Consider the following 22,780-nt stretch of genomic DNA (forward strand, 5'->3'; position numbering starts at 1 on the left):
AGAAGAGCGTATATTGCATGGGAAAGTGATAGTGATTCATCAAGCACACAAAGCTCAAGTGATGATGATGAAGCTGCAAATCTGTGCCTTATGGCTCACACAAAAATTTGTCCTACCACAAGAAGAAAAACAATGACAAAAGGTAAAACAAGCCTATTACGATAATTTCTCCTCTATGTCTTTTTCGGAACTAAAAATAGCTTTTGAAAAACTGCATAACGAAGCTGTAGATGCTTTTAAAAGACTATCTTCCGACAAACATATTTTCTCTTTTTTGGAAGGTAAAGTAAACAAAGCTGAAATTGATTTAGAAGCATTGAAAACTAGTATTGCAGAAAATTCAAAAACTATTGACATTGACGGATGTAGTAGAGTTAGGTATTGTGACGCTTGTTATATTTGGCAAAAAGAGGTAAACACTCTTAAGGTCAAATTAGAGAAAGCGCTACAACCTAAAGTTACTTATGCCGTTGACCCCAAGTTGTTTAAGAAGTCATTGAATCCTCCATATGCAAAATACTCTTTCATTCTAAAAGATTCAATGAACAAGAAACAACAAACACATCATCATGGTTTATGTCATTATTGTTGCCATGCTGGCCATACCATTGAAAAATGCAAATTTAGGAGATTTCTTGTCCCTAAAGGCATTTATCAATGGAAGCCAAAAGGCAACCATGTTAGCACTTACCCACTTGGACCCAATGAAAATTGGGTACCAACTTCTCTCTTTTGATGTTGTAGGATGAGTGCCTTGCCTCCGCAGATAGAAGGTGGTTTCTTGACAGCGGCTGCTCGAGGCACATGACCGGTGACATATCGCTCTTTATAGACTTCAAGGCAAAGAAGAAGGGATATGTCACTTATGGAGACAACAACAAAGGAGCTATACTCGGCAAAGGTAGTGTAGGTAATCCCTCCACCACTACTATTTCAAATGTCCATTTAGTTGAGGGACTTAAACACAATTTGTTAAGCATAAGTCAACTATGCGACATGGGCTATAAAGTGTCGTTTACAAAAACTTGCTGCATAATTGAACATGTTGAACAAAACATTGTGTTTAAGGGTGTAAGAGTAAACAACATCTATATGCTTGACTTGTTTGATGTACCTTTAACAAGTACTAAATGTCTAGTCACCTTGAATGATGATTCTTGGCTTTGGCATAGACGTTTAGCGCATGTTAATTTCGATTTGCTTAATAAGGTTGTGTCTAAGGATCTAGTAGTCGGTCTACCAAAAATAAGATTTTCAAAAGACCACCTATGTGACGCGTGCCAAATGGGAAAGCAAACAAGGGTGTCCTTTAAATCTAAAAATGTAATTTCAACTTCACGACCCCTTGAGCTTCTCCATATGGACCTCTTTGGACCTTCTAGGACAAAGAGCCTAGGTGGAAATTACTATGGCTTTGTAATAGTTGATGACTACTCTAGATTCACTTGGACTATATTCCTTCATAGCAAAGATGAAACCTTTTCTGCTTTTAAAAATTTTGCAAATCTGTCCCAAAACAAAATGAATTCCAAAATAGTTACAATTCGTAGTAATCATGGTGGTGAGTTTCAAAATTACCACTTTGAGAAGTTTTGTGACAAGTATGGTATTGAGCATAACTTTTCAGCTCCTCGCACTCCACAACAAAATGGCGTTGTGGAGCGTAAAAATCGTGTTTTAGAGGAGTTGGCAAGAACAATGCTTAATGAGGGTGGATTACCAAAATACTTTTGGGCTGATGCTGTTAGCACAGCCTGTTATGTTCTAAACAGAATCTCAATTCGCCCTATTTTAAACAAAACTCCTTATGAACTTTTGAAAGGAAGAAAACCAAACTTGTCACATCTTCACGTATTCGGTTGTAAATGTTTTGTTTTGAATAACGGTAAGGAAAACATTGGGAAGTTTGATGCAAAAGCGGATGAAGGTATTTTTCTTGGTTACTCACTGTCAAGTAAGGCATATAGAGTGTATAATAAGCGTTTACTTACTGTTGAAGAATCTGTTCATGTTTCTTTTGATGAGTCTTATCCGAAAAATGTCGGAAAAGGTATTTCTTTTGATGACGCAGGTGTATCTACAGAAGACATACTCAAGGAAGCTGTTGAGGAAACTGATCAGTCCAAAACAGCTGCCCATGAGAAGGAGGAAGATACTAGTCATGAAGAAATTGAGGAAGAAAAGACAGCTGAAGTGAATGATCTTCCAACAGCTTGGAGATCCTCAAAAGACCATCCCATTGACAACATTTTGGGAGACATTTCAAAGGGAGTAATGACCCGGTCTAAGATAAGTAACTTTTGTTCTCACTTCGCGTTTGTTTCACAAGTAGAACCTAAAAATGCCAAAGAGGCCTTGATTGATGAATTTTGGCTAATGGCCATGCAAGAAGAGCTTAATCAATTTAAAAGAAATGACGTTTGGGAACTTGTCCCTCGTCCGCGAGATCATCATATCATAGGCACTAAGTGGGTTTTTAGAAACAAGCTTGATGAAAACGGAGTGATTACTAGGAACAAGGCACGCTTAGTAGCACAAGGGTATAACCAAGAGGAGGGCATAGACTATGAGGAAACTTATGCTCCAGTTGCTCGCCTTGAAGCTATACGTCTTTTGCTTGCCTATGCGTGTTCTAAGGATTTTAAGCTTTACCAAATGGACGTAAAGAGTGCCTTTCTTAATGGTGTCATAAATGAAGAAGTATATGTTTCACAACCTCCCGGTTTTGAAAATGCTGAAAATCCAGATCATGTTTACAAATTAAAACGAGCTTTGTATGGTCTTAAACAAGCCCCTCGGGTTTGGTATGAAAGGCTTAGCAAATTCCTAATTGATCATGGATATTCAAGAGGTAAAGTGGACAATACACTCTTTATTAAACACAAAGGGAAGCACATTCTTTTAGTTCAAGTTTATGTCGACGATATCATATTTGGTTCAACTAACATACACTTGGTCGAAGAATTTTCTAAGGTTATGCAGGGTGAATTTGAGATGAGTCTAATGGGGGAGCTGAACTACTTCCTAGGACTGCAAATAAAGCAACTTGATGAGGGTACAACAGTATGTCAAACAAAATACTGCAGAGAACTACTCAAGCGCTTTGGAATGAATGACTCAAAATCGATTGACACCCCAATGCCTACCAACGGAAATCTAGACAAGGATGAGCATGGTAAGTGTGTAGATGTCAAAAGGTTCAGAGGTATGATTGGATCTCTCTTGTATCTTTCTGCTTCTAGACCTGACATCATGTTTAGTGTTTGTATATGTGCACGCTATCAATCAAATCCTAAGGAATCGCACCTTAAAGCGGTAAAGCGCATATTTAGATACCTTCACGGAACACCTAAATATGGGCTTTGGTATTCCAAAGGAAGTGATTGTAGCTTAGTAGGGTACTCCGATTCTGATTTTGCTGGCTGCAAATCAGATAGGAAGAGCACAAGTGGCACATGTCATCTGTTTTCAAACTCCTTGGTCAGTTGGCATAGCAAAAAGCACGTTTCTGTGGCTTTGTCAACTGCAGAGGCAGAATACGTTGCAGCCGGTAGTTGTTGCGCTCAGATTTTATGGCTGAAGCAGCAACTACAAGACTTCAACATTCAACTCAAACGTATTCCTATCAAATGTGACAACACTAGTGCCATAAACCTTACTAAAAACCCTATTTTACACTCACGCACTAAACACATAGAGATTAGACATCATTTCCTTCGTGACCATGTTGAAAAAGAAGACGTTGTCTTTGAGCACGTTGATTCCAAAAATCAGCTCGCTGATATTTTCACTAAACCATTGGCAACGGAACCTTTCTTCAACATTTGTCGCGAATTGGGAATCTTAGATCTTTCTCAATTGATGCCATAAGCATGTTATCTCTTAATTATATTATGCCTCACCATGGTTAATAAGAGCTGTTTTAGATGTCAATTATCCATCACACGAGTTCTCCAACAGAGGTAATATCAATCCTTTCTACAATTTTCTTATTGCTAAGTGATTGTGTATGTTACATCAAATGTTCTTACTCTAGTTGATACAAAATTTGATTGCATATACTCATGTCCATATTGTGTGCACACTAACAATTTGACTTCTGAATCTCTGTTGAGCATAATCATCATGACAGTGCATAATGCATATTCATACTGCATTAAAATTCATTAAAAACTGGTTCAGCATCAGTATGCATCGACACAAACGAAGCTTGCATCGATCCATATATACTAAAATTCAATTTTTTTCAAAAACTGCTTCAGGATGTATCGATGCATCCATCGCATGTATCGATACACAGGGCAATTGTAAACACTTGGCATCAACGCAACCATCGCATGTATCGATACACATGACAATTTTGAATACTTGGCATCGACGCATGACTATCTGCATCGATACATACTGATGCTATCTGAATTAAATGCATTTCTTTCTCTCTCATGCATCGACACATCAGCCAATCATATCACTTCCTATCTCATTACTTCATCTCATCTGCCCTCAAAAACCCCAAAACCAGTGGCTAACCCTAATCCTCCTCATCTTCACTCTCTTTCACAAACTTGGTAAAACCCTAAATCTCACATCACCATGCCTCCACGCACTATTCCAGTCAGAGCAAAAGGAAAAGGAAAGGGAAAGGAAGCAGCCGGTACTTCTCAGCAACCACCAGATGTTCCTTCAAATGCCTTAGACATACTTCATCCTGCCATTGCTGCTGAATTTGAGGAATCCTTCAAGGCCAGGTTGGTAATGAAACCTCATATCTTTGATAAAACAGATGCTGTTCATCTGCACCTAAATGAAGTAGTTGAACACTTACATGCACAAAGACTTGGGTCCTTTCTATCTACCAAAGATGAGTATCATGAGGATTTCATCCGGGCCTTTTATGCTGGTTTACAAACTGGTAGAGGCTATATGTTTCGGTGTTCTATCGGAGTCAGAACATATACCTTTGAAGCCTCTGATTGGGAAACGGTATTTCAAATGCCGTCTCCGTCGATGGTTTTCAAGTGCTGGCATGACCTGCATTTTGATCCTGAATTTGACATACAGGACTTTATAACTTCTATCCTAAAGATTGATAGACCGTTGAGTGAGGATGAACACGTCACGTCAGGTATGATCAAGCAAACTCCGCGTATTCTTCACTGGATTATCACACATATTCTGCGTCCAACAAACAGCGGACACTCTCGGTTGGATAGGCCTAGCATACATCTTCTCTACATTCTGCAAAATAAGGTTCTCCTAAATTGGGCGAACTACTTTGTAAAACGTCTATTCTTTGTGCGAGACAGCTCCAAGAATGTGGCTTTAGGTTATGCCTCTCAGATAATGAAAATTCTTAAGTTTTGGAAACTTGCAATACCTATTGTGCCTCTCCTATCTCCATCTGCAGCTCAAGAGTTTGACTCTGCCACTCTATCGCATATGGGATATCGGTGGGACAAGGACCGCAAATGCTTCTATTTCTTCGAAAGAAAATCCAAAACCAGAATTTACAATTTTGACGTGCCTTCGGAACGCATCCATCTTGCTGAAGATCAGCCTGATGAAGAGATGCAGGATGCGGCTGAAACAGATGCACCACAAGCTGAAGCCAATACTGGCTGGGGTGAGTGGGTGCCACGAAGGTGGTCTCCTACCAACTACGTACCTGAACCTACAGCCCCTCCATTCTCCGGTGGTACTTCAGCCCCAACACCAAATGCGGACATCACTCATATGCTTCAACAGATGGAAATTGTCAACAAAGAACGCCATGAAGAAGCACGATACTGGCATGTTCAACAATCTGAATGGCAAAACGAGCATCGGGACTGGCATGATGAGCATACACGGATGTATCACAATGAACACGCTTGGCACCAAGACTTAGTTAAATGGCATCAAGTTTTCTACAACGAAATGTCCGGCTTTATGGATGACTGCCGTGAAAATCCTGGGATTATGGACAGTTTTAGAAGCATTGAAGTTCAGAACCGATTTAGGCAATACTCCTTCATGGGCCAAAATCCGGACACAATGCCTCCTCCTCCACCTCCGCCAAGCTACCGAGATCCTGACAGACATGATGAGGAGTCCTGTGGTGGCAACAATCCACATTAACCCACCTGCATTTCATCTCATTTCATCTCATATTGCTCTAGTTTTTCTTTTATTGAACACTATGGTTTAGCTTATGTAACTCTTAAACTCGTTCGTATCTTTAAAACGCTTTTCCAATTCTGTTTATCTCTATTGTTATTGCCCTTATTCTTCATTCTTTGTGAATGATTCTTTACTTTGATGCTTCATTCTTTGTGATTGATAGCCTGTTATCCATTGTTTGCCATGTCCTGCTACACTATGCTACCTTGATAAATTTGTCTCTTCCTCTTTTTGATGTTGACAAAGGGGGAGAAACTGCAGATATGCACAAACTCAGGGGGAGTATCACACATCTTGCCAAGAATTTGCCATCATCAAAAAGGGGGAGTTTGTGAGAGAATTCTTTACCTTGAATTAATTTTTAATGATAGCAAATTGTGTGATCATCATCCAAATGTTGGCTGTGCAATGCATTACATGATACATGTGTGTTTCATTATGTTTTTCATCCCACTCTATTGTTGCATAACTGTATATATAAAATTACATTGATACTTACCATAAATAACAATTAAAATGCATCTTATGTCAGTATGCATCGATACATAAAGCCTCTGCATCGATACATACAGCATGTGATAAATCACAAAACCTTTCTGTTCAGTTTGCATCGATGCATACGAGTCATGCATCAATACATGGAAGACAAAATACTCTATGCATCGATACACACGATTCCTGCATCGATACATGACCAATTGAAACAGCCTGTGTATCAATACATGCGCATTAGGCATCGATACATACTAGTGTAATAATCACATGCATCGATACACACGACTTTTGCATCGATACATGAATAATCAATTTCACCAAAAATACACATATCCTACAGTATGCATCGATGCACACTATTATGTATCAATACATAAAGTTGTTTTGTGGTATAACAGCAACTGTTTTTGCAGCATATAAAAGACAGGTTACAACAGCAGTGCAAAAAGACGAATTCATTGAGGGAAAACAATTGAACACAGATCAAAAGCAGTGTTGGAGCAATTGTTTTGTGAGCAATTAGAAACCTGAAAGAGACTTCATCTTCTTCATCTTCTCAATCACTTTTCTTCAAGAACATTTACACATAACCATTCTTGTTCTTTGGATTAAAGAAGCATCGAGATAACGTTCAGTGGTACGATCAAGGATCTAGCTGTGGTTTGCAGTGGAACGATCGAGGATCTAGCTGAGTCGAAGATTGAAGGGGGTTTCTAGGAAAAACCTACTGGTTTGTCCTTCAAGAACTGGAGTGTTCTTGAGGGTTTGGGAGTCACATTTGCAGAACATATTCAGCCGCAGCGTTGCGTTTGGAGATCGGGGGATTTCGCAAGCAGGTCGTGGAACCGGTGAATTGTTTGCAACTTTGTGCAGGAAAATCTTGATCGTGCTCAGATCAAGTGAAGGTTTATACAAGAAGAGGTTCTTAGAGTTTAGAATTCTGTCTTTGTACCATAACCTTGTATCAACGGATTCGACAATAATTGATAATCAAAGTTCTCAATTTCATTTGAAATTGAGAGGGAGACGTACCCACACGCGAGGACGACGTGGGGAACTTCCTTACCAAATCTCTGCGTATCGTACTCTTACCTTACTCCTCTTTACGTTTTTCAAACTGTTTTCGCAATTTCAGTTAGTGTGTGGTGATTGTTTCTTTTTCAAGACAGCAGTGGCAAGAAAACTTTAATCAAACTCCATTGCTGTTTATCATCGATCACATACACACCAACTGTTTGATAAAACGGTTAGCTAGATTTTATTCATTGGAAATAGACTTTAATGATAAGTGCATTCAATTAGTTAAAATTCTGGTGTGAATTGTTTCTGTCATTCTCATTAAAATCCAGCAATTAAACTTGTGTGTCCGGCTTTCTAGTAGCGGTTCAGAATAGACGGAAGTCGATTCGGGACTGATTTTTCCGCCAACTTTGAAAACTCTGATAAAATTTAAAATCCGTAAAATTTAAAAAGAGGTGATCTATTCACCCCCCCTCTCGATCACTAGCCACACCGTCTAACAAAATTCAGTCTATAAATACCAAGGCTTCACTCGAGAAAAAGGAAGAGAAGCAAAATACTCTGAGGTTTCCTTGAAATAAAACCCTTGACAAAACCTGGAGAGAAACCTGACAGAGAACTCAGAGTAACCCCCAGACAGCTCTGAAAAATTCAATCTGACTCACACACTTTCATTGCCTTGCAAACCCAGCCGTGCCATTTGATTTCAACCGGTCTCTCCCATCAGGTTTGCCTCATTCCCATTATTTTATGCTCTTAATTTGGATCATCTGAATGTATGAGGTATGATGGATGAATTTCATTATGTTTTTGCCCACGGGTTTAATTATGCATGAATGGGTGAAACCTATGCCTTGAATGTTTAATCACATGATTTCTGAAATGTATGCCACAGGGTTTGAGGTTTCTGAAACCATACTGTTAATCATGAAAAAAATGCTTATCGTGTTTCACTAACCCTTTTGTTGAGTTTCTGTGAGGGCTCACAGACTCTTGCAGAGATGGTTTGCGTGGTTTTCCCACTTTATTTGTGGGATACCCCCTGGAGGTTCATTCCGATTACCTGTACTGACTCACTTTTTTTTTATGGCATTAGCTTGGGAGGTCCCTGGGTTTCTTACTCCTTTAATTGCTGTTACTTCGGATCTTCATCCGTGTGGTACTTTTACCTCTTTTCCGCATTTTATCGCTTTCTTAGCTGGAAGACCTCGATAAGAGGCATTTGTTTTCTTTTGTTTATTTACTTCTGAGCCCCTTGTTGGCACATTTACTTTATACATGTTTGTTTTGTATGTGTTCGTATCCCTGCAGGTAGCGCGGTTCCTTCATCAAGGACTGCCTTTTTGCCCTTGAGCATCCCAAACCCTAAAACCCAAAGCAACACGTTAACTCCTTCTACTACAGGCGAGTAAGTCTCCAAAGGTCGAGCATCCGGTAAATTGCGTAGTGACGTCGTTCGTCCAAAACCCAATCCATAACCCCATAGTTAGCCGAACTACGTTTTGCTCTGATTCTCAGGCCAGATGAGATACGTAGGCATAAGACGCGATGTCTTAGCGAGCACACATCCCCCCAACCCATAGGTAGCTGAGCTACGAAGACTTTGATTCTCATATTCAGATGAGATACGTATGCAGTGGATGCGACATCCGCGCGAGTCATTTTAATTTAACCCCTTTTTTTTTGGCAAACAGCACAAGATAAACCCACACCCTTTAGACGAAAACTACAAAAGTGGATCCCGTAGAGTACTACGGATGCGTAGGGGTGCTAATACCTTCCCTTCGCATAACCGACTCCCGAACCCAAGATTTGGTTGCGAGACCCCGTCTTGTCCTTTCCTTTTTCACATTTACTTCGAGCGTTTCCTTTCCCTCCTTTGGGATGAATAACGCACGGTGGCGACTCTTCTGTCATTTTTCTTTCGCCGATTGTTTTTTCGCGCACTGTATTTTTCAGGTTGCGACAAAGATCCCCAGAACTTGAAGGGCAAAATGGTCCGCGCCTGGCGCAAGGTTCATAGGAAGGGAAGGAAGGAGCTTGGTCTGAAGAATTGCATTGCTTTGGAACCTTACACCGCTTGGGTGAGGAAGAGAGCTCTTGAGTATCGCATGCCCTATGATTATCCGAGACCTAACCCTATGGTTATGGTTGGGCCATCAACCCGCCCTAATGAAGGAGTAGAGGAGTTGAGAGATGAAGACCATTCGCGTGCTTGGGTTCGTGAGCGAAAGGAACTTCTTTAGCAACTTAGAGATAAGGATGTTGTGATAGAGTTTCTAGAGCATCAGGTTATTGATGAGCCTGATGATGTGGTTACTTCCCTTCTTCCTCAGTCATCCAGGTTTTGGAAGAGGAAGTATGATTGGCTCGCCAAGGAGAAGGCAGATATGGAAGCAGCTTATGAGAGAGAGGTGAAGAGGCTTCGTGCAGCCTATCTTCCGGTCTCGAGAGCTTTGGAAGATTGTTTCTAGGGATCCATAGGATGTTTACTCTCCTTTTCTCTTGTATTGTATTTGGTTACCAAGACTGTACTTCCACGTTGGTGTAAAATTTTTCCAAATATTATTGTTATGAGTATTCCATATATGTCTTAAAAGATTCATATTTTCAAATATTTGTAAATAGATCTCCATAAGGTTCCTCTGATTAAAAAATAATTCATATGCACGAACATTGGATGCATCATATGCATAAGCAGGTTTTGTTCAGCTCAGTGGTCTAACTCTTTGCTCTTCATTTATTTTGAACACAAGATGACGCACCGGTATAACACAAGAGCCAATCTTTCGAGACTAATGGAGCATCTAGAGCAAGAGAACCGGGAACTGAAGGATGAGATAGCTAGATTGACTTCCATGATGGAGACAGTGTTGGCTGCCCAGAGCCAATCATTGCCAACTCCTGTAACTCCTCCCGCAAGGAAGGTTATATCTGAGGTAGCTTCCTCAACTGTACCTACCGCAACAACTCATTTTGCGCTTACTATGCCAGTCGGGTTCCCCTGGGGAGTGCCCGCCAACTTTGTGCCTGAGGGTTTTGCTCCAACTCTCGCTTCTCTGCCGGCATCTAGCCCGGTCCTTTCTGTGCCACCTCCGTTGTGCACACCTTACCTAGAGTTGAAGAAACCATCTATCATTCTAAGACATCTGAGGGCCCAAATCTTTATGAAAAGATGGACGAGATGAAAGACCAATTCCTTGAGCTGCGAAAGGAATTGAAGACTCTGAGGGGTAAAGACCTCTTTGGTAAAAGTGTTACTGAGTTGTGCCTCGTGTCCAACGTCAAGATCCCTGTAAAGTTCAAAGTACCTGACTTTGAGAAATACAAGGGAAACACATGCTCTCTCAGCCATCTTGTGATGTATGCTCGCAAGATGTCAACACAAACTGACAATGACCAGCTTCTTATCCACTACTTCCAGGACAGCCTATCTGGTGCTGCTCTCAGGTGGTACATGATGCGGTGTTTCACAAGTATACGAATGCGTCAGAGTAATATAAAAGATTGTCGAATCCATAAAGACCAAGTGTCAATCTATCGTTATCTATTGTTATGGTGTTTATCAAAGGCAATCGAAATAGGTGTTTTTTGGAGTGTGCAATGAAAAGTAAAGTATTGAAATAAAGATATAATTAATAAAGACAGGGTCGAATGTAATTCACGTAATTAATTAATAATCCAAGTACTTGCTAATAGAGCTACTTATGGGCAGTGTTTCCTACTTTGAAAAGAACTAATTTAACAGGAACTGTCGCTTTCACGTATTCAGAACCGAGTTGTACTCCCTAATTAAACCCTCTTATTGTCACTTATAAAAAGGCGCGCATTGCGTTAGAGTAGTAAACCTATTTTTAAGAAATATAGTATCTTGACTAAGTTGAAAAGTATTATAACCTGGATTTCTTAACCAAAAGAGGTTCTTACGAACCAGACTCTAAACTTATAAACGTGTCCGAAAATAGTTTTAAAATCTCTTTTCTTCTTAATGTTAAAATCTCCTAATGAACTAAACAAAGTGCTTTCGCTGTTTTTGAAATATTTAAAAACAATTAAGTTTAAAAAGACGTTGGACGGCTTTCGATCTTACCCAACTGAATTGAAGTGCGGGAAAACTTAAGTTGAAAGTTAAAATAGCCCTTAAGTGTTTCTACGAACAATTGTACGGATTATCGGTTCAATTACGATCCTTACATTCTAACCTTATAAATTTAGCTAGACATGGTAAATTAAAAGTGCATTAAAATAAATAAAATTAGTGCGAGTGCGGAAAGTAAATAAAAGTAGTGCGAGTGCGGGAAATAAATAAAAGTAAAGCGAGTGCGAGGAAATAAATAATTTAAAGCGAGTGCAGAAAATAAATAAAGTAAAGCGAGTGCGAGGAAATAAATAATTTAAAGCGAGTGCGAGAAATAAATGAAAGTAAAGCGAGTGCGAGGAAATAAATAATTTAAAGCGAGTGCGAGAAATAAATAAAGTAAAGCGAGTGCGGGAAAATAAATAAGATAAAGACAAGTAATAAAAACCTGTTCCAATCGGAGGGTTGAATAAATTGCAAAGTGGAAATGAAAATGGCGGCAGGATTAACTTCCTTCCAAAGTTCTCCAAACTCGATTACAAACTCTATCACAGACTCTATTACACAATTGTGGTAAACTCCAATGCGAAGCGATTACCACTTTATAAAACTGAATATATGCCTAAGTGAAACAAAGTTGCTCTGAGTTTGCCTCTGCTCTAAGTTTGGATGATTGTAAAAGTGATTTCGAGTTTCTATTTATAAGCAAGTAAAAAGATGGAAATGACAAGGACGCCCTTCAACTTGAAAATGGGAGGGAAAAACTTTCCTCTTGTGGCGCCCGCCACAAGGCCATGGCACCCGCCACAAGCACAAAATGATGCGCCTTAGTGGAAGTAGTGGGGAACGTGGAAGTTGAGGGAAGTTGAGCTTGGACACGTCATGGCAGGGTCTATGGTGCCAGCCATGGGGTAGGCCACAAGTACAAAATGCTGAATTTTAGGGTTTTTAGCTCTTTTTCACTCCTTTTCTCGATCGGGGCTCTGATTAAAGTAAAAACCTGAAAACAAAGGAAAACATACCAATAACACAACAAAATGATAATAAAACAACTAGAATGCATGTGAAATCGGAGTCGAAAATACGGTAAATTTTAGTGTTATCAAACTCTCTCACACTTAAACCTTTGCTTGTCCTCAAGCAAAACATTAAAAAACTCTTAAAAGAAAATTTATGTAAACGAGTGCTTCAGGGAAAATTCTAAGTTCAAGTCGGGATGCAGTGATAGGTACTAACTGAGTTTACTAAGGGTATCATGATGACACTAATCCGCAAATACGGACATAAACTTCATTCCTATATTAACCAACCCATATTATCCCATAATACCTAGGCCTGCCTCTTCATCTCTTTTGTGTCCTTTTCATTCAGGCGCAATCACATTAAGCCCGTTATCCGTACATGCTTCATAGTAGAGTGGCCTGTTAGTGATTATGATCTGAGCATGGGTTTTCTGGCATATAAGTATGTGTAAACCCCTTTTATTGGACCCAACTGTAGTTGTGGGGGATCGGATCGTAATCTGCCCTACCGAGTTCAGTGCTCGATACCTCTGAACCAACTAACAGTGGGTAAGTTTTTCTTTTTCTTTTTCTTTTTCTTTTTGTAGCAATTTTTTACAATTCTTTGGTTTAAATGACTTTGTGAGGGTCACCTATACCGGAGTTGCCTTTTTGCTTTCTTTTATTTTTTTGTTTTTCTGGATCATTCACTTATTTGCATCGGTCCCCTACGTAGAGGATGCGTAGGCCGGAGCTGACTGCTGAGATAAACTACTAAGGACTTACACGGAAATGATGTTTAAGGCCATGGTATATGGGGTTTCGGGAATGATTCCTATATTTACGAAGCTTATGGTGCTAAAACAGATACTGATGTTTCGCAAAGTTCTCCCAAGTCACCGCATCCTTACTCAAAACATGTCTTGAGAACCTGAAAACTTTCGAAATAACACTATTTTCTTTTGCAAAAAAAATTCGGTGGGGCTAAAGGTATGGGGAGGTAGGACTGTACTAAAGTTCTACTATATTTGGTGACTCGTCAGACTCATGCATTATACTAAAAAGCAAAATAAACAACTAAAAGCAATAAAGAAAAGACGATAGAGTCTCCTCCCACACTTAAATCGAACATTGTCCCTAATGTTTCGAAATAAGATAAGGGAAGAGTTACCTGACAACCTACTGCTGACCACTAGTGCCCTCGCCATCCTGAGGTGGACGACGGGATCGGGTATGACGACGATCTCTCTGAACCATCAGGGCATCCTGAGCGGTCCTCACCTCTCGAAGGTGACCTAAAATGGTACCCTGAGTGTTTTCAATTAGTGCCATGTGTCTCTGGTGGTAGTTTTGTTGACGGGCTTGTGTATCTGTGATCGTTTGCAGGGACTGTAGAACAGTGTCATAGGACCTGTCTGTCCTCCGCTGCGACTCTCGCATGAAGTTCATGTTATCCGTCATTTGTTGCTGGATGGTAAAGAGTAGGTCGTCACGCCTTTTCCCTCTAGCCATGTGGTCATGCCACATCTCCTCTGTAATATAGAAGTCAGGAGTGGTACCTGGAGAAGAAGAAGATGGTGCGGTGTGTGGTGGTGAAGGATGATGGGGGGACACATGGGGTACGGGAGATCTCTCTCGCCGATCATATTCATCATCAGTGTCATGTCCCGCCTCATCAGGAATGTTAGGAGGAAGAGGACCCAAAACAGGTGGGGCATCTAAAGCGTAGGTCCAATTCCTTTCATCTCGTACATCTGTACGTCTAGTGCACGGTAAAACAACAGACGGGATGGCCACACCATGAACCATAAGCATATAGCCTCCTTCTTTCCTCGAGCGGCACAATTTCATGTCTTTTAAAAATTTTAGGTTAATTGTGCGAGGAGGTAAGGGTTCTAGGGTAGCCATCTCATCGTTCAGGTTAAGCGCCCGAGCAATAGATGTAATCAATCCACCAAAAGAAATCGGTCCCGCTTTATTCAAAGTTAATGTCATATGAGCAAGCATGAACGGGACCGAATTAATACGTCTATTTGTGAGGCTTCCTTGTAAAAATAGAAGCTCTCTAGCATTAACCTTATTTGGATTCTCCCGGCCAAAGAAAATGCATGCCAACAGATATCGAAAAACTCTGATGGCCGGGTTTTGGATAGTTGAGGCAAGAACTCCTTCAAAAGAGTTTATGGAAGTGTTTGATAAACGCTCCCAGAAGGAAAATACCTCAACAGACCATTCAGAATCCAAAGGGGTCTCACAAATAGCACCGTCTCCATGAGGGATTCCTAACAAGCTGGCTAGTTCGTCGGTACTAAATTGGTATTCAACAGCAAACATTCTAAATTTGACAGTACCAACTGTGCTAGCAGTGTTAGGATTGACAATATAAATTAAGGAACTTAAAAATTCAATTGTCAACCGCTCATAGGTAGGTTCTTTATTGGAAAAGAAATTATGCAAACCTAAATTATCTAATAAAGGAAATATGCTATGATAGATACCTAAAGTGTAGAGACAGTTTTCGTCAACATACCTTGTCGGGAGGATTTCCCGATTTTGCAACCGTTCAATATTTTTTCTCTGTCGAACCCCCGGTTTCCTTCCTCGAAGAATGAATCCGTTAAACTCCATTTGAAAGCTCTTGAGAAGTGATGAAGAAGATATAGTGATTTGTGAAAAGGTTGGATTTTTACGAAATCCGACGGATGAAAATGAAAATGGAATTCGGAAAGATGATTTGTATGGTGTGGTGGTTAGAAAAGTATGAGCTTTTTGTGGGTTCAAGGATGTTTTTCCAAGGTGAAAAAATGGGTTTGGAAGGTCGTAAGTTGCAAAAATGGTGAAGAAAGGGGTTCTTCCCCGACATTTTACAGACGCTGTGGCGGGCGCCACAGGGTCTATGGCGGGCGTCACAAGGCAAAATCTGGCTGGGCCGGATTTTGGTCCTTTGGCTTGGGCTTCTCTTGTCTTTTGGCTTTGAGTGGTCCGGATAGCATTTGTCTTGTGATTTTCCTAGTATCTTTGACTTGCATAATTTTATAAAGGTAAAAAACAAAAAAATAAAAATGAAACTGAAACAAAAACAAAAATTAAATATAAATAAATAAATAACTGAAAAATTAAAATGCAAATAAAATAAACATAAAACATATATAGATAAAAATAGAAATACTAATGTATAGATGTAGTTTATATAATATTCTAAATGCGATAATATAAGATGAGTTATGTAAATACGAGAAATATAAAAAAGGAGATAAAATAAGATGAAATGGTGAGATCATATAGTGGGGATGTCATCTTCCTGAGAGGCTCCACGGAGCATGGCTACCTCCTGCTTGAGCTCTGCGATCTCCTGATATAGACAGTCGGCTTCAGTAGCATGGGTGAGATCAGACACTCCCATCTGTAAAGTGAGGTCAGCCACCTCCTGTCTAAGCGCTGTGATCTCTCTACGACACTTAGCAATCTGAGTGCAGATGTCGAGTGTTTGCAATGAAAGACTATTAGAGAAAACAGTTATTCTGGGAGATGGTGGTGTAGGTGTGTATTCACCAATGGGTGGTGATCTTGGTTCCTCAACGGTCTCTCCCTGGCCCTCCAGAGCATAACTTCAATTCGCTGGATTGTGCACACTGGTCATCATAGGATCTGGCAGTGTGAAGTAATGGATAACCTCGCTGTCGACTAGTAGTCGGAACTGACATGGGTGGAAAGAGGCTCTCCTCATCAATCCTCTGGTCAAACAGAATTCGATGTCCATGGTAGTGTACCTACAGTAGATCCGGAGATGTGACAGCTTGCGAGACAGACCTAAAGCGACAGCAATCTGCGTGATGATTCCGCCCACATGGATGACTCCTTCGGTAGATCTGGAGATACCGCTGAGACTGTATAATAAGAAGTTCCCACATGCTACTCGGCGAGACTGGGATGCACAAAATAATAGGAAGATCTCCTCTTCACTCAGTAGTGTCTCTGCATCCGGCCTTCCCAGGAAGGAATGTGCTAATATCATCTGAAAGTATCTGAAGGCTGGGTTATGTATGACATGAGACAGCTGCATAGATGGATCCTGGCTTCCGCCACCCGAGATATCACTCCAAAACTTCTCAACCTCCTTACCCAGGAAATATCCCATAGGTGTCTCCGGGATAGCATCAGGAGTGGTCTGGAAACCCAATAAGTCGCCGAACTCTTTCTGGCTGAAGGAGTACTCAACTCTGAAAAGCCTGAAAGTAGCATACCCATCTGGTCCAGAATATGGGTCATAGTCGAATGAACTCAGGAACTCCAAAGTCAGGTTCCTATATGTGTTACTCAAGTCATCAGCAAACTCATCCCAGTGAAGCTGGTGGCTAAGGAATCGGATACTCGGCTCGATACTAGTGCCTCCATATAGTGCTGATCAGGATAACATGTGGGTGCCATAGGGCGCTGATACAGAGCGATGTAGCGCTCCCTCTGAGCATTATCTTTATAGGCCACGTGCACGTCATCAAAATCCTGCATCCTGTAAAAGTTAAGAAAGTGATCCTGAAAATACACACCATTCAAATCTTAGTCTCAATGCAAAATATGATAAAATAAAATTAAAATAAATAAATGCGAAAAAGTAAAATGAAAGAAAAACCATGGGTTGCCTCCCACGCAGCGCTTGTTTAACGTCAATAGCTTGACGATTAGAATTTATACACCTGTAGTAGTAGGAATCGGTGGATCAATCAGGGTGTGGCTCGAGTAGTATGCTGGAATGTCTCCTCCTTCGTAGAGCTTCAGTCTTTATCCATTTACAATGAATGGACTACAGGTATCGTTCTTGATTTCTACGGCTCCGGATCTCAGAATCTTGGATACTTCGAAAGGACCAGTCCATCTTGAACGTAGCTTTCCAGGGAAGAGTCGTAACCTAGAGTTAAAAAGGAGAACAGGATCGCCCATATTGAAATTTTTCTTTACTATTATTTTGTCGTGATAGGCTTTTGTCCTCTCTTTATATATCTTTGCATTCTCGTAGGCAGATTGCCTAAGTTCTTCTAGTTTATGAATGTCCAGGATACGCTTTTCTCCAGCGGCTAGGTAGTCTAAATTCAAAATGTTTTAATGGCCCAATAGGTCTTATGCTCTAATTCGAACGGTAAGTGACAGGATTTTCCATAGACTAGTTGATAAGGAGTAGTTCCTATAGGGGTTTTGAAAGCGGTTATATAGGCCCATAATGCTTCTTGAAGCTTTTGAGACCAGTCTCTCCTAGAAATAGAAACAGTTTTCTCTAGGATTTGTTTTATCTCCCTATTAGATACTTCTACTTGGCCACTAGTCTGTGGGTGGTATGGTGTTGCTACTCTATGCCTCACTCCATATTTTCTTAAAAGTTTGTCAAATATTCTCGATATAAAGTGTGATCCTCCATCGCTTATGACTAAACGTGGTGTTCCAAATCTAGGGAATATATAGTTTTTAAATAGTTTGATTACTACCCTAGTGTCGTTTGTGGGTGCAGCTATAGCTTCAATCCACTTAGACACATAGTCTACGGCTACTAAGATATACCTGTTTCCTAAGGATGGTGGAAAAGGTCCCATGAAATCTATACCCCATACGTCAAAGAGTTCTACTTCCTGAATGTTTCTTAGAGGCATTTCATCACGCCTTGAAATGTTTCCAGTGCGTTGGCATCTATCACACTTGAAAATGCAAGCATAGACATCGCGCCACATGGTAGGCCAGAATAGGCTAGCTTGAAGAATCTTGGCGTATGTCTTAGAGGTGCTCGCATGTCCACCATAGGGTGCAGAATGACAATGCTCGATAATATTGTTTACCTCTTCTTCTGGAACACAACGGCGAAAAATGCCATCTTTACCCCTTTTGAAAAGGAGCGGTTCGTCCCAATAGAAGTTTCTCACATCGTGGAAGAATTTCTTCTTGCGGTGGTAGTCAAGGTCAGGGGGTACTATATCAGCAGTTAGGTAATTAACGAAATCTGCATACCAGGGTACGTTACTTATTGCTAAGGAATTTTGAGGGTGCTCGTAAAGATCTAGGTTATTATCTTCAATGGTTTCTACTCTAGCGATCAGTCTATCATAGGCAAAATCATCATTTATGGGTGCTAGTTCAGGTTTTAGATGTTCTAGCCTAGAAAGGTGATCGGCTACTACATTTTCAGTGCCTTTTTTATCTATTATGTCTAAATCAAACTCTTGTAGTAATAGAATCCATCGGAGCAACCTGGGCTTGGCATCTTTTTTACTTAATAGGTAACGAATGGCAGCACGATCGGTGTAAACTATAATTTTTGCTCCTACTAGATAAGATCTAAATTTGTCTATAGCGAAAACTACAGCGAGTAATTCTTTTTCAGTTGTTGCGTAGTTAAGTTGGGCAGCATCTAGGGTTCTACTGGCATAATAAATGGCATGTAATTTTTTATCTTTCCTTTGTCCTAGAACGGCTCCAACTGCATAATCACTAGCATCGCACATTATCTCAAAAGGTTTTGACCAATTAGGTGGTTTCATAATGGGTGCAGATACTAATGCTTGTTTTAAAAGATTAAATGCGTCATTACATTTTTCATCGAAAATGAATTCAGCATCTTTCATTAAAAGTCCAGTTAAAGGTTTGGTTATTTTGGAGAAGTCCTTAATAAAACGTCGGTAGAATCCAGCGTGTCCAAGAAAGCTTCGGACTTCTCTGATGGTTTTTGGTGGTTTTAGGTTTTCTATAACTTTTATTTTAGCTTTATCTACCTCTATACCTTTTTTAGAAACTATATGTCCTAAAACTATTCCTTCGGTTACCATGAAATGACACTTTTCCCAGTTTAGCACGAGGTTCACCTCCACGCATCTCTCCAGGATTTTCTCAAGGTTAGTAAGACAATTGTGGAAATCAAATCCGCAAACCGAGAAATCATACATAAACACTTCCATGATACCATCTAGGTAATCTGCAAAGATTGACATCATGCAGCGCTGGAAAGTGGCTGGGGCATTACAGAGGCCGAACGGCATTCGTCTGTAGGCAAAAAGTTCCATAAGGGCATGTAAAGGTAGTTTTTTCTTGATCTTCGGGGTGGATAGGTATTTGGAAGAATCCAGAGTATCCATCTAGATAGCAGAAGTAAGAGTGTCTGGCTAGACGCTCCAACATCTGGTCTATAAATGGTAAAGGGAAATGATCCTTCCTAGTTGCTTATTTTCTATAATCTATACACATCCGCCATCCTCCTTCTAAATGTTTTGCTACATGTTCGCCTTTATCATTTTTCACGACTGTGATGCCTCCCTTTTTAGGTACTACATGCACAGGGCTCACCCACTTACTATCCGAGATCTGGTAGATTATACCTACCTCAAGTAACTTAAGAACATCCTTTTTAACAACATCACTCATTATAGGGTTTATTCTTCTTTGATGTTCCCTGGAGGGTTTTGAATCTTCTTCTAGTGAAATCCGATGCATGCATACGGATGGGCTTATACCTTTCAGGTCAGAGATATTATATCCTAAGGCTGAGGGATATCTTCGTAAAACATCTAAAAGTTGGTTCGTTTCCTTTTGGCTGAAGGTAGCACTAACTATAACTGGACGGTTCATCTTTTCATCGAGGAACTCGTATCTCAGGTTCTTAGGTAGTTCCTTAAGTTCTAAGGTTGGTTTCTTAGGGCATGGCATAGGATCTGGGGTAAGGGATAAACATTCGTAAAGGTTATCATCGATGTAGGATTTCTTAAAGTCATCATCTTCCCTTATGAGAGTTGATGGTAACTTAATTGTTTTTATAATTTCTTTTTGTTCTAATTCTCTAACACATTCATCAAAGATATCTAAGGCATAACACAAGTCTCCCATTACAGGTGCCATAAGAAATTTCGAAAGTATAAATTCTATTTTCTCGTCACCTACCTCAAATGTCAACTTTCCTTTCTTGACATCTATTATGGCTCCTGCAGTCGATAAGAATGGTCTACCTAGAAGGATTGGTATATCATTGTCCTCTTTGATGTCCATGACAACAAAATCAGTAGGGATAAATAACTGACCTATCCTAACAGGAACATCTTCTAAAATGCCTATCGGATATTTAACAGATCTATCGGCTAACTGAAGTGACATCTTAGTGGGCTGTAATTCTCCTAAGTTTAACCTCTCACAAACTGCTAAAGGCATTAGGCTCACACTAGCTCCTAAGTCTAGAAAAGCTTTTTCGATGACATGATTACCCAAAAGGCAAGGAATGGAGAAATTTCCAGGATCTTTATCTTTCTTTGCTAATTTGTCCTCGGAAATAGCATTACATTCCAAAGGCTTCGGATCGTCAAGTCTACGTTTGTTGGTAAGGATGTCTTTGAGAAACTTTGCATAAGAAGGTATTTGGGTGATGGCTTCTGTGAAAGGGATTTCTACATGAAGTTTTTCTATAACTTTAATAAATTTTTGATACTGTTTATTGATCTGGGTTTGTTTGAGTCTTTGGGGATATGGTATAGGTGGTTTATATGGCGGGGGTGGTACGTAAGTTTTATCTTTAGGTTCTTCTCCTTTTTCTCGACCTTCCTGGTTTTCAGATTCCTCTGGTTCCTTTACTTCGTCCGTGGGTTTGGTACATTCCTTAGAAGTTTCGGGTTCACTCAATCTAGGGTTTGGTGGCTCATCATAAGCGTTCCCACTTCGTAGGGTAATGGCATTGGCTTGTCCTCTCGGATTTTGTTGAGGTTGTCCAGGGAATTGTCCTCCAGGTGTAGTCTGAGGGGCTTGGTTTAAAGCTACCTGAGAGATCTGGGTTTCAAGCATCTTAGTATGAGTAACTATTTGGTCAACCTTGGTTCCTAACTGAGTAATCAATTCGTTAACATGAATGTTTTGGTTCATGAACTCCTTGTTTTGTTGGGTTTGAGCGGTGATAAAATTTTCCATAATTTTCTCAAGGCTCGGCTTTGGTGGTACAGGTTGCATAGGTTGATTTGATCTTGGGGCTTGATAACTAGGTCTCGGAGGTGCATTATTTTGAATAGGGTTATTCTTTTTATAGGAGAAGTTCGGGTGATTCCTCCATCCAGGGTTATAGGTATTCGAATATGGGTTCCCTTGGGTGTAGTTCAGTTGCTTAGAGTGGGTTTCGTTTAATAGACTGCATTCTGCAGATTGGTGTCCTTTGGTTCCACATATCTCACAATCCGACGAAACTGCGGCTACAGTATTCGGGTTTATGCACATATGCTCGACTTTGAGGGCTAATGCGTCCATTTTAGCTTGCATCATGTCTATAGAGCTTAGTTCATGCACTCCTCCTTGGGCTTCCTTCTTCTCAACTGTCGCTCGTTCGACTCCCCATGATTGATGGTTTGAGCCATATCTTCGATGAGGGCACTAGCTTCAGGATAAGGTTTTTTCATTAGAGCACCGCCTGCGGCAGCATCGATGGTCATCTTTTTGTTGTAATGAAGTCCATTATAGAAGGTTTGAATGATTAACCAATTTTCTAAACCATGATGTGGGCATGCTCGTAACAACTCTTTATATCTCTCCCAAGCTTCGAACAACGATTCTCCTTGGTTTTGGGTAAATCTAGTTATATGGTTTCGAAGAACGGCGGTCTTACTCGGGGGAAAATATCTAGCAAGAAAAACTCTTCTAAGGTTATCCCAAGTCGTAATGGAATTGGGTGGAAGGGAATCTAACCATGATAGGGCTTTATCTCTGAGGGAAAAAGGAAATAATCTTAAACGTATTGCCTCAGGAGAAGCTCCATTGGTTTTAAAAGTGTCTGCTAATTGAAGAAATATTTTTAAATGTTGGTTTGGGTTCTCAGTAGCGAGACCTGCGAATTGTCTCTGTTGCACTAGTTGCAACAGGGATGGTTTAAGTTCAAAATTATTAGCTGGGATGGTTGGGTTTACTATACTAGAACTAGGTTCTTCATTAGATGGTTGAGCGAAATCTTTAAGAGGTCTTTGGTTTTGATCTTCGGCCATAGCTCTCTTAATTCTATGAAAGAATAAACGTGTGCGAGCGTAACGTT

The 22,780-nt window shown here is 40.2% G+C and overlaps 1 non-coding gene across 1 annotated transcript; it reads left to right on the forward strand.

The window, feature by feature from the left end:
- Positions 1 to 22,242: 22,242 nt before the first annotated feature.
- On the forward strand, positions 22,243 to 22,349 carry LOC127088500 (small nucleolar RNA R71). Its single transcript, XR_007790334.1, has one exon. It is a non-coding gene; the product is annotated as a small nucleolar RNA R71 (small nucleolar RNA).
- Positions 22,350 to 22,780: the final 431 nt, after the last annotated feature.

The sequence above is a fragment of the Lathyrus oleraceus genome, chromosome 5, assembly GCF_024323335.1.
Source record: "Lathyrus oleraceus cultivar Zhongwan6 chromosome 5, CAAS_Psat_ZW6_1.0, whole genome shotgun sequence".
NCBI lineage: Eukaryota > Viridiplantae > Streptophyta > Magnoliopsida > Fabales > Fabaceae > Lathyrus > Lathyrus oleraceus.